This window comes from Leptosomus discolor, chromosome 2, assembly GCF_034619465.1.
Source record: "Leptosomus discolor isolate bLepDis1 chromosome 2, bLepDis1.hap2, whole genome shotgun sequence".
In the NCBI taxonomy this organism is placed as follows: Eukaryota; Metazoa; Chordata; class Aves; order Leptosomiformes; family Leptosomidae; genus Leptosomus; species Leptosomus discolor.
Window position 1 is genome coordinate 127780055 of NC_141392.1, and position 12605 is coordinate 127792659.

At 63.7% G+C, this 12605-nt stretch overlaps 1 long non-coding RNA gene across 1 annotated transcript; it reads right to left on the reverse strand.

Annotated features, from left to right (window-relative positions):
• Positions 1-868: 868 nt before the first annotated feature.
• LOC147416110 (uncharacterized) lies at positions 869-2276 on the reverse strand. Its single transcript, XR_015183380.1, has 3 exons — positions 2028-2276; positions 1279-1453; positions 869-1018 (listed from the first exon to the last, which is right to left on the reverse strand). It is a non-coding gene; the product is annotated as an uncharacterized LOC147416110 (long non-coding RNA).
• Positions 2277-12605: the final 10329 nt, after the last annotated feature.

The following is a 12605-nucleotide window of genomic DNA, read 5'->3' on the forward strand; positions in this document are numbered from 1 at the left end:
AGGGAGAGGCTGCATGGCAACGGCTCCCTGGAGCCGGGCTACCGCTGTCTGCTCACACCGAGACGCTTCCTGAGCCTTGCGGTGTCTGACCCCAACACATCCGACAGGAAATAAGAGCAGCTTTATCTGAACTGAGAGCACAGCAGGGCAGAGCGGGGCTGGGCCAGGACGGAGAGCAGATCGGCGAGGCTGCGGGCGGGCTCGGTGCGGCCCTTTCCCCAGAGCTGAGCAGGGCAGCTGCTCTCCTGGCCCGTGGTGGCTGCTGCAGGCTCAAAGCAAGCTCGAGCTCCGCACCCTTCCAGCCCGGAGCGGCTCCAAGCGTGCTGGGCGCGGGAGAGCTCCGATCGCGGCGGCCCTGCTGGGTGGGCTCTGTTTCGGCTGCGGCCCGACCCGCTCGCTGCCCGCGCGGGGAGGCGCCTCCTCCTTCAGCCCGCCGGGGGGCTCCGGGGACCGCTGCTGCCTCGACTCCCTTTGGCCAGCTGGTGTTTCTGGGCTCCAGCCAAGGCCCACGCGAACGCAGGCCGACAGCCCTAGTCCCGAGAGCCGTGGGGTACCTGCAGGCCGAGCCCCGCTGCAGCCTGCGCTTTTCCAGACGCTGCTTTTCTGCGGAGCTCCGGAAGGGTTTGGTGCAGCTTCCTCCAGGCGCCATGCCGGACGTCGGCGTGGGTTTCGGCCCAGTCACCGAGGCTTTCGTGGTGCTGTGGCAGACGCCAGAGTTGTGTCTGCAGGCGGGAGCCTTGCCTTGAACTGCTTTGGAAGATGACCGCGCGCCTGCCCTTGGAAGGGGCGATGAGCTCGCCTGCTGAGAGCCGTTCACGGAAGGGCTTCAGCTACGGCGTGTCAGTCTGAGGAAGGAATGGCTCCAGGCTGAGTGGCTGATGCTCTTTTTATTAACATTCTGACAACGATAACATAGGCACATAAAAATGGGCAGTTTTATTACAGACGGGTGAAAGGCTGGGCCAGGCTGCTGGAGGGTTACGCGGCTGCTGGCGTTGGGTCCAGCTCTCAAAAATTCCTGTGGAGAGAGGAGGCCGATGAGGCCGTGAGCTGCAGATGGGACACAGGGAGTCTTCCCCCCAGCACGGGCCAGAGCTGGCAAGGCTCAGCGCCACGGGCTGAGCTGCCGGCACAGCTTGGCAAACGTGGACACCTGCACCTCGTGGCACCATCGAGCAGGGGGAGGCCTCTGGGCAGGTTTGCTGCTCAGGAACAGGCGCTAGTGCGTGTCTTGCAGCCATCAAAGAAAGAAATGAGTGGGTAAAACCAGTAACTCACACTTTTCTCGCCACCAACCAGCAGATCATGACGAAGCAAAACAGTATTGCGGGTGGCAGGGAAATCACAGCAAATACTGTGCCGATTATGAGACGCGCACTCATCTTTTCATGACTGGAAACACCCCCGGTGCTCTGGGGGTGGCCAGCACTCGTGGTTTTGTTGCCGAGGGCATCTGGAGGAGCAATGCGGAAGGTCAGCCCGTCCTGTGCAGCACTGCTAACCCTGCAGTACGCTGGCTGCGGCCAGGAAGCTCTCGGTTTGCCCCCCGCAGTGCTGGTGCCTGGAGGCACGCTCCCACCCCTTGGGACAGGACAGGTTGTCCCACCGACCAAAACTGAGAAGCAGTGCACGGGGGCGGCGCAGCCGCTCGGCCGGTCGCTCCTTCGAGGGACACGGACCAAAGCCCTCCCTGCAGCAGGGAGTGCCACCCCCAACTCTCCCTCCTGCTGGCAGCCAGGGCCTCGCGCTGGACCTCAGCTCACGCAGGGATCCCGCTCCCTGCTGCTCCTGGGCCTTGGGCCTCTAGGCACTCACGGCAAGCTCTGGGAGGCAGCTACGGCGGGAGGAGCGTGGGACTGAGAGTCCCATTGCCCAGCCCCTGCGGAACGTGGCCCAGGGGCCTCGAACCCGAAAGCCTTTCAGCTTTGGCTGCTGGCGGGACGTGCAAGAGCGGGCACTGGGGAAGAGCCTGCTGACACACAGCGATCCTGGTGGGAGACACCGGCTGACCAGGGGACAGCAATTACCTGCCGTGCTGGTGGCTGGTGTCGCCACCAATTCTTTGTCAAAGCCTGGCTGCGAGCCAGCGCTTCCTTGCGAAAACACCTCCTCCTGCACAGGCTGTAGCATTTCAGATGGCTCCAGGGACTTTTTTGCTCCTTCGGCCAGGTACTTTGCTCTTGGAGGTCCTTAAGAGAAAGTATTGGGTTCAATTTCACACGAGGAAGCTCCGGAAAACCAGCGGTGAGCCTGTGAGGTGAGCAGAGACAGACCACTCACCCCTGCCATGCAGGCCGTTCCGTATCAGAGCGTTCAGCCAAGGTGACGTCCTCCCGACGGGCACGTCTGTAACCAAAGACCCAGAGAAGCTGCTGTCATCTATGGTGACCTACCTCGGCAGCGCCGAATCGCAGAAGCGCTAAGGGGATCACGCAAGGAGAGGGCAGGCCCGAGGGCGAAACCACCCACGCGCGGAGCTGCCGGGATAAAGGAGTCCCTGGAGCGCACACCAGCTCTCAACTCCACCCCAACAAGCCCGCTGGCTGGGCAGCCAGCACTGGGAGCAGCTCGGGCTCCAAGGGGCTGCCAAGGCAGCTTGGCAAGGCCAAGCGCCCCGGGGCACATCACTCAGCCCGACCCGTTCCCTCTCGGCTCTTCTCTTCTCCATGTCTGCGCGTCGGCCGCGGAAAGAAGATTAAGAGGGAAATGCTCCCTCCTCCCCCTGACTTCCCCATGGGCGTGCTCTCGGGCCTGAGGACAGCAGCGGGCGAAAAAGCCGGGAAGCCATCGAGCACGGGGCGGTCTGAAGGAGAACTGCACGTGAATAAGCTCTTGCCCCGTTGTCGGCGTTGGCTCTTTCGGGGAAAGGGACGTTGAGAACTTACCTCCAGGATGCCCCAAGGGCTCCAACCCAACATCCACGCGAGAAGCTGGATAACCTTCGCCGCCGCCCTCATCTAGAAGCAAGCACAGATGAGAAACGTCTCCATCGCATGTCGGGATCCCCTTGTGCCTTGGGGACCCGCAGGCGCTGGAAGGGCGTCAGGTAGCAAGGTGGGAGGCAGACGTCGGTGGAGGTGGCCACAGCTGCAGAGGGGCCTGGCGGCCTCTCGGCTGGCAGGGGGCAGCTCTCCGGGGCCACCCTTTCCAGGCCACCTGCAAGAGCCCTGGAGGAGCAGAGCGGAGCGGAGCGGAGGGAGCAACACACGGCCCCTCGGGGCTTTCTTACGGGGAGAGCTGTCACGCACACGGAGGGAGCCCTCGCTAAAGCACTGGAGGGAACAAACCCTCCTCCACGCTTCTGGGGGAGAAGAGCCGCTGGCCCGTGAAAGGCTGCCCCAGCGCTGCCCACTTACCTGCTCCCCGGGCTCGCCACGGAGCAGCCCGGGCAGCCCTGGCACGCAGGGCCACGAGGAGGAGGAGGAGGAAGAGGCGGTGGGTGGGAGCCATGGCTGCCTGCATCTGCACCATGCTGCTGCTGCTGCGGCTGCTGCTGCGGCTGCAGTTGTGGCCAGGGGCTGAGCGGCCGGTACTTAGAGGTGGCGTGGCACCGTGGCGGCTCTGTGACATCACACAGCTGTTGTGACATCACAACCCTGCTCTGACCTCATAGATGGGGCGAGCCTGCCTGGGAACAGTTCTCAGGGACTGAGTGGGGTGGGTCCTTATAGGTGGCATAGCACCACTGGGGGTCTGTGACATGTTGCTTCTGAGACGTCACAGCCCTGCAGTGACCTCGTGGCCAGATTGAGGCTGCCTGGGGACAGCTCACGTGCACTGAGTGGTCGGTACTTTATAGGGGTCATGGCACCACAGCACTCTGTGACATCACATCACTGCTGTAAGCTCACATCCCAGGTGTGACCTCATCGCCAGGGAGAGGCTGCATGGCAACGGCTCCCTGGAGCCGGGCTACCGCTGTCTGCTCACACCGAGACGCTTCCTGAGCCTTGCGGTGTCTGACCCCAACACATCCGACAGGAAATAAGAGCAGCTTTATCTGAACTGAGAGCACAGCAGGGCAGAGCGGGGCTGGGCCAGGACGGAGAGCAGATCGGCGAGGCTGCGGCGGGCTCGGTGCGGCCCTTTCCCCAGAGCTGAGCAGGGCAGCTGCTCTCCTGTCCCATGGTGGCTGCTGCAGGCTCAAAGCAAGCTCGAGCTCCGCACCCTTCCAGCCCGGAGCGGCTCCAAGCGTGCTGGGCGCGGGAGAGCTCCGATCGCGGCGGCCCTGCTGGGTGGGCTCTGTTTCGGCTGCGGCCCGACCCGCTCGCTGCCCGCGCGGGGAGGCGCCTCCTCCTTCAGCCTGCCGGGGGGCTCCGGGGACCGCTGCTGCCTCGACTCCCTTTGGCCAGCTGGTGTTTCTGGGCTCCAGCCAAGGCTCACGCGAACGCAGGCCGACAGCCCTAGTCCCGAGAGCCGTGGGGTACCTGCAGGCCGAGCCCCGCTGCAGCCTGCGCTTTTCCAGACGCTGCTTTTCTGCGGAGCTCCGGAAGGGTTTGGTGCAGCTTCCTCCAGGCGCCATGCCGGACGTCGGCGTGGGTTTCGGCCCAGTCACCGAGGCTTTCGTGGTGCTGTGGCAGACGCCAGAGTTGCGTCTGCAGGCGGGAGCCTTGCCTTGAACTGCTTTGGAAGATGACCGCGCGCCTGCCCTTGGAAGGGGGGATGAGCTCGCCTGCTGAGAGCCGTTCACGGAAGGGCTTCAGCTACGGCGTGTCAGTCTGAGGAAGGAAAGGCTCCAGGCTGAGCGGCTGACGTATTTTTATTAAGCAGCTCATTCTGATGATGAAGAGAACATAGACTCATAGAGTCGCGTACCTTGGAAAAGACCTTTAAGGCCATTGTGTCCAAGCACTGACCTGCCATGGCCAAGTCCACGCCTAAGCCATCTCGAAGAACACCAAAAAATGGTCACGAGTGGCTGGAGGGCTCAGCAGGCTGGTTAGAGGTGTGGGATGGGCGGCTAGAGGGCTAGGCTGCATGGCTGGAGGGCTCGGCTGCCTGTCTGCAAGCCTTGCCTGAGCGGCTGGAGAGCTGGGCTGGGCCTCTCAGGTGGTCAGGGGTCCACTCTGCTTGGAGCCACAGCTGGGAAGCCCTGGGCTGGTTCTCCAGCAGCAGGGACAGATGTGGACGGGCTGTGGGACTCTGGGGAGGGCAGGAGCGGCTGATACTGGCATTAGGTCTGGCTCCCAAGTGTGCTGGACTGGGTGGTCTGGCTATCCGGGTGAGAGGGGCGACCGCCAGTTTCCAGTGGTCTGCTGAAGCTGCAGAGGTGCCTGTGGAGAGAGGAGGCCGATGAGGCCGTGAGCTGCAGATGGGACACAGGGAGTCTCCCCCGCAGCACGGCCCAGAGCTGGCAAGGCTCAGCGCCACGGGCTGAGCTGCCGGCACAGCTTGGCCAAGGTGGACACCTGGACCTCGTGGCACCACCGAGCAGGGGGAGGCCTCTGGGCAGGTTCGCTGCTCAAGAGCAGAGGCGCTAGCGCGCGCCTCGCTTTCTCGGGCCATCTCTGCCCGCTCGTGCTCGTGCTCGTGCTGAGCTTGCTGTGCCTATGCCTGTCGCTCAGTGGGGCTGCTCTTGTCCGGGCAGGGTCAGTTTGAGCTGACCCTGGCTCCGGGCAGCGCAGGCTCCCGAGAAGGCGGCCCAGCAGTTAAGAGGCCAGTTAAAGCCACTGACAGCAGCAGAAACCTCGCCAGGGATTTCCGGCCAACCACAGCAGCCCGACAGAAAACACGTCGTGGCTACGAGCAGCCTTCGAAGGCAGCGGGGTGGAGGGGGAACGCGAAGTCAGCAACTCACTCTTTTCTCATGCAGTAGATCAAGACGCAGCACAACAGTGTCGCAGGTGGCAGGAAAAACACGAGGGCTGCTGTGCTGAACATAAGGCACGTTCCGACACCTTGGCGCCGGAAAAAACTTGTGGTGCTCTGGGGGTGGCCAGCGCTTGTGGTTGTCTTGCCGAGGGCATCTGGAGGAGCAATGCGGAAGGTCAGCCCGTCCTGTGCAGCACTGCTAACCCTGCAGTACGCTGGCTGCGGCCAGGAAGCTCTCGGTTTGCCCCCCGCAGTGCTGGTGCCTGGAGGCACGCTCCCACCCCTTGGGACAGGACAGGTTGTCCCACCGACCAAAACTGAGAAGCAGCGCACGGGGGCGGCGCAGCCGCTCGGCCGGTCGCTCCTTCGAGGGACACGGACCAAAGCCCTCCCTGCAGCAGGGAGTGCCACCCCCAACTCTCCCTCCTGCTGGCAGCCAGGGCCTCGCGCTGGACCTCAGCTCACGCAGGGATCCCGCTCCCTGCTGCTCCTGGGCCTTGGGCCTCTAGGCACTCACGGCAAGCTCTGGGAGGCAGCTACGGCGGGAGGAGCGTGGGACTGAGAGTCCCATTGCCCAGCCCCTGCGGAACGTGGCCCAGGGGCCCCGAACCCGAAAGCCTTTCAGCTTTGGCTGCTGGCGGGACGTGCAAGAGCGGGCACTGGGGAAGAGCCTGCTGACACACAGCGATCCTGGTGGGAGACACCGGCTGACCAGGGGACAGCAATTACCTGCCGTGCTGGTGGCCTGGGTCGCCTCCGTTACTTCGGTGGAGCCCGGCTGTGAGCCACCGCATCCTTCTGAAACTGCTGCTGTGGTGGTGGCTGCTGTCGCCTCTGTATCTTTGTCAGAGTCTGGCAGCAAGATGCCGCTTCCTTCCGAAAATGTGGCCGTGCCTGTGGCTTCCATCACCTCCATTTCTTCGGTGGAGCTGGGCAGCAAACCACCGCCGCCTTCCAAAAATGCCGTTGTGCCTGTGCCTTGCGTTGCCTCCATCTCTGTCTCAGTGTCTGGCAGCGAGGCACCGCTTCCTTGTGAAGAGGCAGCTGTGCCTGTCGCCTCTGTCACCTCCATTTCTTCGGTGGAGCCTGGCAGCCAGTCACTGCTGCCTTCCAGAAATGCTGTTGTGCCAGTGGCTTGCGTCGCCTCAGCTTTTTCCGTGGAGCTGGGCAGCAAGGCACCGCTGCCTTCCAAAAATGCCGTTGTACCAGTGGCTTGCGTTGCCTCCATTTCTTTCTCAGAGTCTGGCAGCGAGGCACCACTTCCTTGCAAGAAAACTGCTGTGCCGGTGGCTTGCGTCGCCTCCGTCACTTCAGTGGAGTCTGGCAACGAGACAGCACTTCCTTCTGAAAACGCCGCCATGGTGGTGGCTTGCGTCGCCTCCGTTTCTTCGGTGGAGCTGGGCAGCAAACCACCGCTTCCTTCAGAAAGTGCTGCCGTGCCAGTGGCTTGCGTCACCTCCATCTCTGTCTCAGAGTGTGGCAGCGAGGCACCGCTTCCTTCTGAAAAAGCCGCCGTGGTGGTGGCTCGCGTCACCAAGGTTTCTTCGGTGGAGCCGGGCTGCGAGCCAGCGCTTCCTCCCCAAAGCGCTGCCGTGGTGGTGGCTCGAGTGACCTCTGGCTGTTCCGCGGAGCTCAGCAGCGAGGCACCGCCTGCTTCCGAAAACGCCGCCTCCTGCCCAGCCCGTTGGTCCGTCCCTGGAGAAAGCAAGAGGGACAGTTGGGTCAGATGGAACCGCGCCCCATCAGGGAGATGGCATCTTCAGGAGGCAATACTCCCCAAAGATGTCGCTACGGTTTAGAAAAAATGCCGGGGCTTTTGGGGCTGCCCCTAGTCACTACTGCCAAGCACAGCCACGCCCGCCCTGCTGGGAGACGAGGCCATGGCACGCCAACTGCTGGTTTGCACTGCACGGGGGGCATTTTTGGCCAACGGCACGGCGATGCCCAACGCCTTCCTTCCAAGGGGCCGGGCAGCAGCTGCAGCCGGGCCGGCCGGGGAAACAGCCCTTCCGAGCAGGGCTCCTCCGCAAGGCCCTCGCGCCCTTCCCCGTAAGCACCACCCACGGTCACATTCGCCCCATTATCCCAGCCGTCGCTCCGCAGGCGGGAAATGGAGCACAACCCACGCAGCCTGCCGAATCAGCGCCTCCACCCGACTTGCAGCACTAGGAAAGGGCAACCAGCCGTGCCTGGGACCTCGCTCCCGCCTGCAACTGGCCCAGTGGCCAAGCAGTGCTGCCTGTCAGCCGAACAGGGGCTCGGCCCTCGCCAGGCCCTCCAGCCTCCTAGCGACGCCTGCACGAGCCACCTCTGAGCCGCCGTACTGGTACGGCTGGGGCCGCAGCTGCCCCAGCACGCGGCTTCAAGCACACCCGGCAGCAGAGGCCCTGCACCGTCTCTGCGCCTCGCCAGCGCCTGCAGGGTGTGAATCCCAGCGTCGCTGCTGCGAGGCTCTGGTCGACCCCTTCCCCCCCCGGCAGGCTAGAGCGTGTCCAGACGTGTGTCTAAAGCCTCAGGTTGCCGAGGCTCACGGCTAAGGCAGGGTGAAATATACCCACCGTGTCCTCTCTCCAGATCCTTCAGAATCTGCCTTAGCCTTTCAGATGCATCCGGGGACTTTTTTGCTCCTTCTGCCAGGTACTTTGCTCTTGGAGGTCCTTAAGAGAAAGTATTGGGTTCAATTTCACACGAGGAAGCTCCGGAAAACCAGCGGTGAGCCTGTGAGGTGAGCAGAGACAGACCACTCACCCCTGCGATGCAGGCCGTTCCGTATCAGAGCGTTCAGCCAAGGTGACGTCCTCCCGACGGGCACGTCTGTAACCAAAGACCCAGAGAAGCTGCTGTCATCTATGGTGACCTACCTTGGCAGCGCCGAATCGCAGAAGCGCTAAGGGGATCACGCAAGGAGAGGGCAGGCCCGAGGGCGAAACCACCCACGCGCGGAGCTGCCGGGATAAAGGAGTCCCTGGAGCGCACACCAGCTCTCAACTCCACCCCAACAAGCCCGCTGGCTGGGCAGCCAGCACTGGGAGCAGCTCGGGCTCCAAGGGGCTGCCAAGGCAGCTTGGCAAGGCCAAGCGCCCCGGGGCACATCACTCAGCCCGACCCGTTCCCTCTCGGCTCTTCTCTTCTCCATGTCTGCGCGTCGGCCGCGGAAAGAAGATTAAGAGGGAAATGCTCCCTCCTCCCCCTGACTTCCCCATGGGAGTGCTCTCGGGCCTGAGGACAGCAGCGGGCGAAAAAGCCGGGAAGCCGTCGAGCACGGGGCGGTCTGAAGGAGAACTGCACGTGAATAAGCTCTTGCCCCGTTGTCGGCGTTGGCTCTTTCGGGGAAAGGGACGTTGAGAACTTACCTCCAGGATGCCCCAAGGCCTCCAACCCAACATCCACGCGAGAAGCTGGATAACCTTCGCCGCCGCCCTCATCTAGAAGCAAGCACAGATGAGAAACGTCTCCATCGCATGTCGGGATCCCCTTGTGCCTTGGGGACCCGCAGGCGCTGGAAGGGCGTCAGGTAGCAAGGTGGGAGGCAGACGTCGGTGGAGGTGGCCACAGCTGCAGAGGGGCCTGGCGGCCTCTCGGCTGGCAGGGGGCAGCTCTCCGGGGCCACCCTTTCCAGGCCACCTGCAAGAGCCCTGGAGGAGCGGAGCGGAGCGGAGCGGAGCGGAGCGGAGGGAGCAACACACGGCCCCTCGGGGCTTTCTTACGGGGAGAGCTGTCACGCACACGGAGGGAGCCCTCGCTAAAGCACTGGAGGGAACAAACCCTCCTCCACGCTTCTGGGGGAGAAGAGCCGCTGGCCCGTGAAAGGCTGCCCCAGCGCTGCCCACTTACCTGCTCCCCGGGCTCGCCACGGAGCAGCCCGGGCAGCCCTGGCACGCAGGGCCACGAGGAGGAGGAGGAGGAAGAGGCGGTGGGTGGGAGCCATGGCTGCCTGCATCTGCACCATGCTGCTGCTGCTGCGGCTGCTGCTGCGGCTGCAGTTGTGGCCAGGGGCTGAGCGGCCGGTACTTAGAGGTGGCGTGGCACCGTGGCGGCTCTGTGACATCACACAGCTGTTGTGACATCACAACCCTGCTCTGACCTCATAGATGGGGCGAGCCTGCCTGGGAACAGTTCTCAGGGACTGAGTGGGGTGGGTCCTTATAGGTGGCATAGCACCACTGGGGGTCTGTGACATGTTGCTTCTGAGACGTCACAGCCCTGCAGTGACCTCGTGGCCAGATTGAGGCTGCCTGGGGACAGCTCACGTGCACTGAGTGGTCGGTACTTTATAGGGGTCATGGCACCACAGCACTCTGTGACATCACATCACTGCTGTAAGCTCACATCCCAGGTGTGACCTCATCGCCAGGGAGAGGCTGCATGGCAACGGCTCCCTGGAGCCGGGCTACCGCTGTCTGCTCACACCGAGACGCTTCCTGAGCCTTGCGGTGTCTGACCCCAACACATCCGACAGGAAATAAGAGCAGCTTTATCTGAACTGAGAGCACAGCAGGGCAGAGCGGGGCTGGGCCAGGACGGAGAGCAGATCGGCGAGGCTGCGGGCGGGCTCGGTGCGGCCCTTTCCCCAGAGCTGAGCAGGGCAGCTGCTCTCCTGGCCCGTGGTGGCTGCTGCAGGCTCAAAGCAAGCTCGAGCTCCGCACCCTTCCAGCCCGGAGCGGCTCCAAGCGTGCTGGGCGCGGGAGAGCTCCGATCGCGGCGGCCCTGCTGGGTGGGCTCTGTTTCGGCTGCGGCCCGACCCGCTCGCTGCCCGCGCGGGGAGGCGCCTCCTCCTTCAGCCCGCCGGGGGGCTCCGGGGACCGCTGCTGCCTCGACTCCCTTTGGCCAGCTGGTGTTTCTGGGCTCCAGCCAAGGCCCACGCGAACGCAGGCCGACAGCCCTAGTCCCGAGAGCCGTGGGGTACCTGCAGGCCGAGCCCCGCTGCAGCCTGCGCTTTTCCAGACGCTGCTTTTCTGCGGAGCTCCGGAAGGGTTTGGTGCAGCTTCCTCCAGGCGCCATGCCGGACGTCGGCGTGGGTTTCGGCCCAGTCACCGAGGCTTTCGTGGTGCTGTGGCAGACGCCAGAGTTGCGTCTGCAGGCGGGAGCCTTGCCTTGAACTGCTTTGGAAGATGACCGCGCGCCTGCCCTTGGAAGGGGGGATGAGCTCGCCTGCTGAGAGCCGTTCACGGAAGGGCTTCAGCTACGGCGTGTCAGTCTGAGGAAGGAATGGCTCCAGGCTGAGTGGCTGACGTATTTTTATTAAGCAGCTCATTCTGATGATGAAGAGAACATAGACTCATAGAGTCGCGTACCTTGGAAAAGACCTTTAAGGCCATTGTGTCCAAGCACTGACCTGCCATGGCCAAGTCCACGCCTAAGCCATCTCGAAGAACACCAAAAAATGGTCACGAGTGGCTGGAGGGCTCAGCAGGCTGGTTAGAGGTGTGGGATGGGCGGCTAGAGGGCTAGGCTGCATGGCTGGAGGGCTCGGCTGTCTGTCTGCAAGCCTTGCCTGAGCGGCTGGAGGGCTGGGCTGGGCCTCTCAGGTGGTCAGGGGTCCACTCTGCTTGGAGCCACAGCTGGGGAGCCCTGGGCTGGTTCTCCAGCAGCAGGGACAGATGTGGACGGGCTGTGGGACCCTGGGGAGGGCAGGAGCGGCTGCTTCTGGCATTAGGTCTGGCTCCCAAGTGTGCTGGACTGGGTGGTCTGGCTATCCGGGTGAGAGGGGCGACCGCCAGTTTCCAGTGGTCTGCTGAAGCTGCAGAGGTGCCTGCGGAGAGAGGAGGCCGATGAGGCCGTGAGCTGCAGATGGGACACAGGGAGTCTCCCCCGCAGCACGGCCCAGAGCTGGCAAGGCTCAGCGCCACGGGCTGAGCTGCCGGCACAGCTTGGCCAAGGTGGACACCTGCACCTCGTGGCACCACCGAGCAGGGGGAGGCCTCTGGGCAGGTTCGCTGCTCAAGAGCAGAGGCGCTAGCGCGCGCCTCGCTTTCTCGGGCCATCTCTGCCCGCTCGTGCTCGTGCTCGTGCTCGTGCTCGTGCTGAGCTTGCTGTGCCTATGCCTGTCGCTCAGTGGGGCTGCTCTTGTCCGGGCAGGGTCAGTTTGAGCTGACCCTGGCTCCGGGCAGCGCAGGCTCCCGAGAAGGCGGCCCAGCAGTTAAGAGGCCAGTTAAAGCCACTGACAGCAGCAGAAACCTCGCCAGGGATTTCCGGCCAACCACAGCAGCCCGACAGAAAACACGTCGTGGCTACGAGCAGCCTTCGAAGGCAGCGGGGTGGAGGGGGAACGCGAAGTCAGCAACTCACTCTTTTCTCATGCAGTAGATCAAGACGCAGCACAACAGTGTCGCAGGTGGCAGGAAAAACACGAGGGCTGCTGTGCTGAACATAAGGCACGTTCCGACACCTTGGCGCCGGAAAAAACTTGTGGTGCTCTGGGGGTGGCCAGCGCTTGTGGTTGTCTTGCCGAGGGCATCTGGAGGAGCAATGCGGAAGGTCAGCCCGTCCTGTGCAGCACTGCTAACCCTGCAGTACGCTGGCTGCGGCCAGGAAGCTCTCGGTTTGCCCCCCGCAGTGCTGGTGCCTGGAGGCACGCTCCCACCCCTTGGGACAGGACAGGTTGTCCCACCGACCAAAACTGAGAAGCAGCGCACGGGGGCGGCGCAGCCGCTCGGCCGGTCGCTCCTTCGAGGGACACGGACCAAAGCCCTCCCTGCAGCAGGGAGTGCCACCCCCAACTCTCCCTCCTGCTGGCAGCCAGGGCCTCGCGCTGGACCTCAGCTCACGCAGGGATCCCGCTCCCTGCTGCTCCT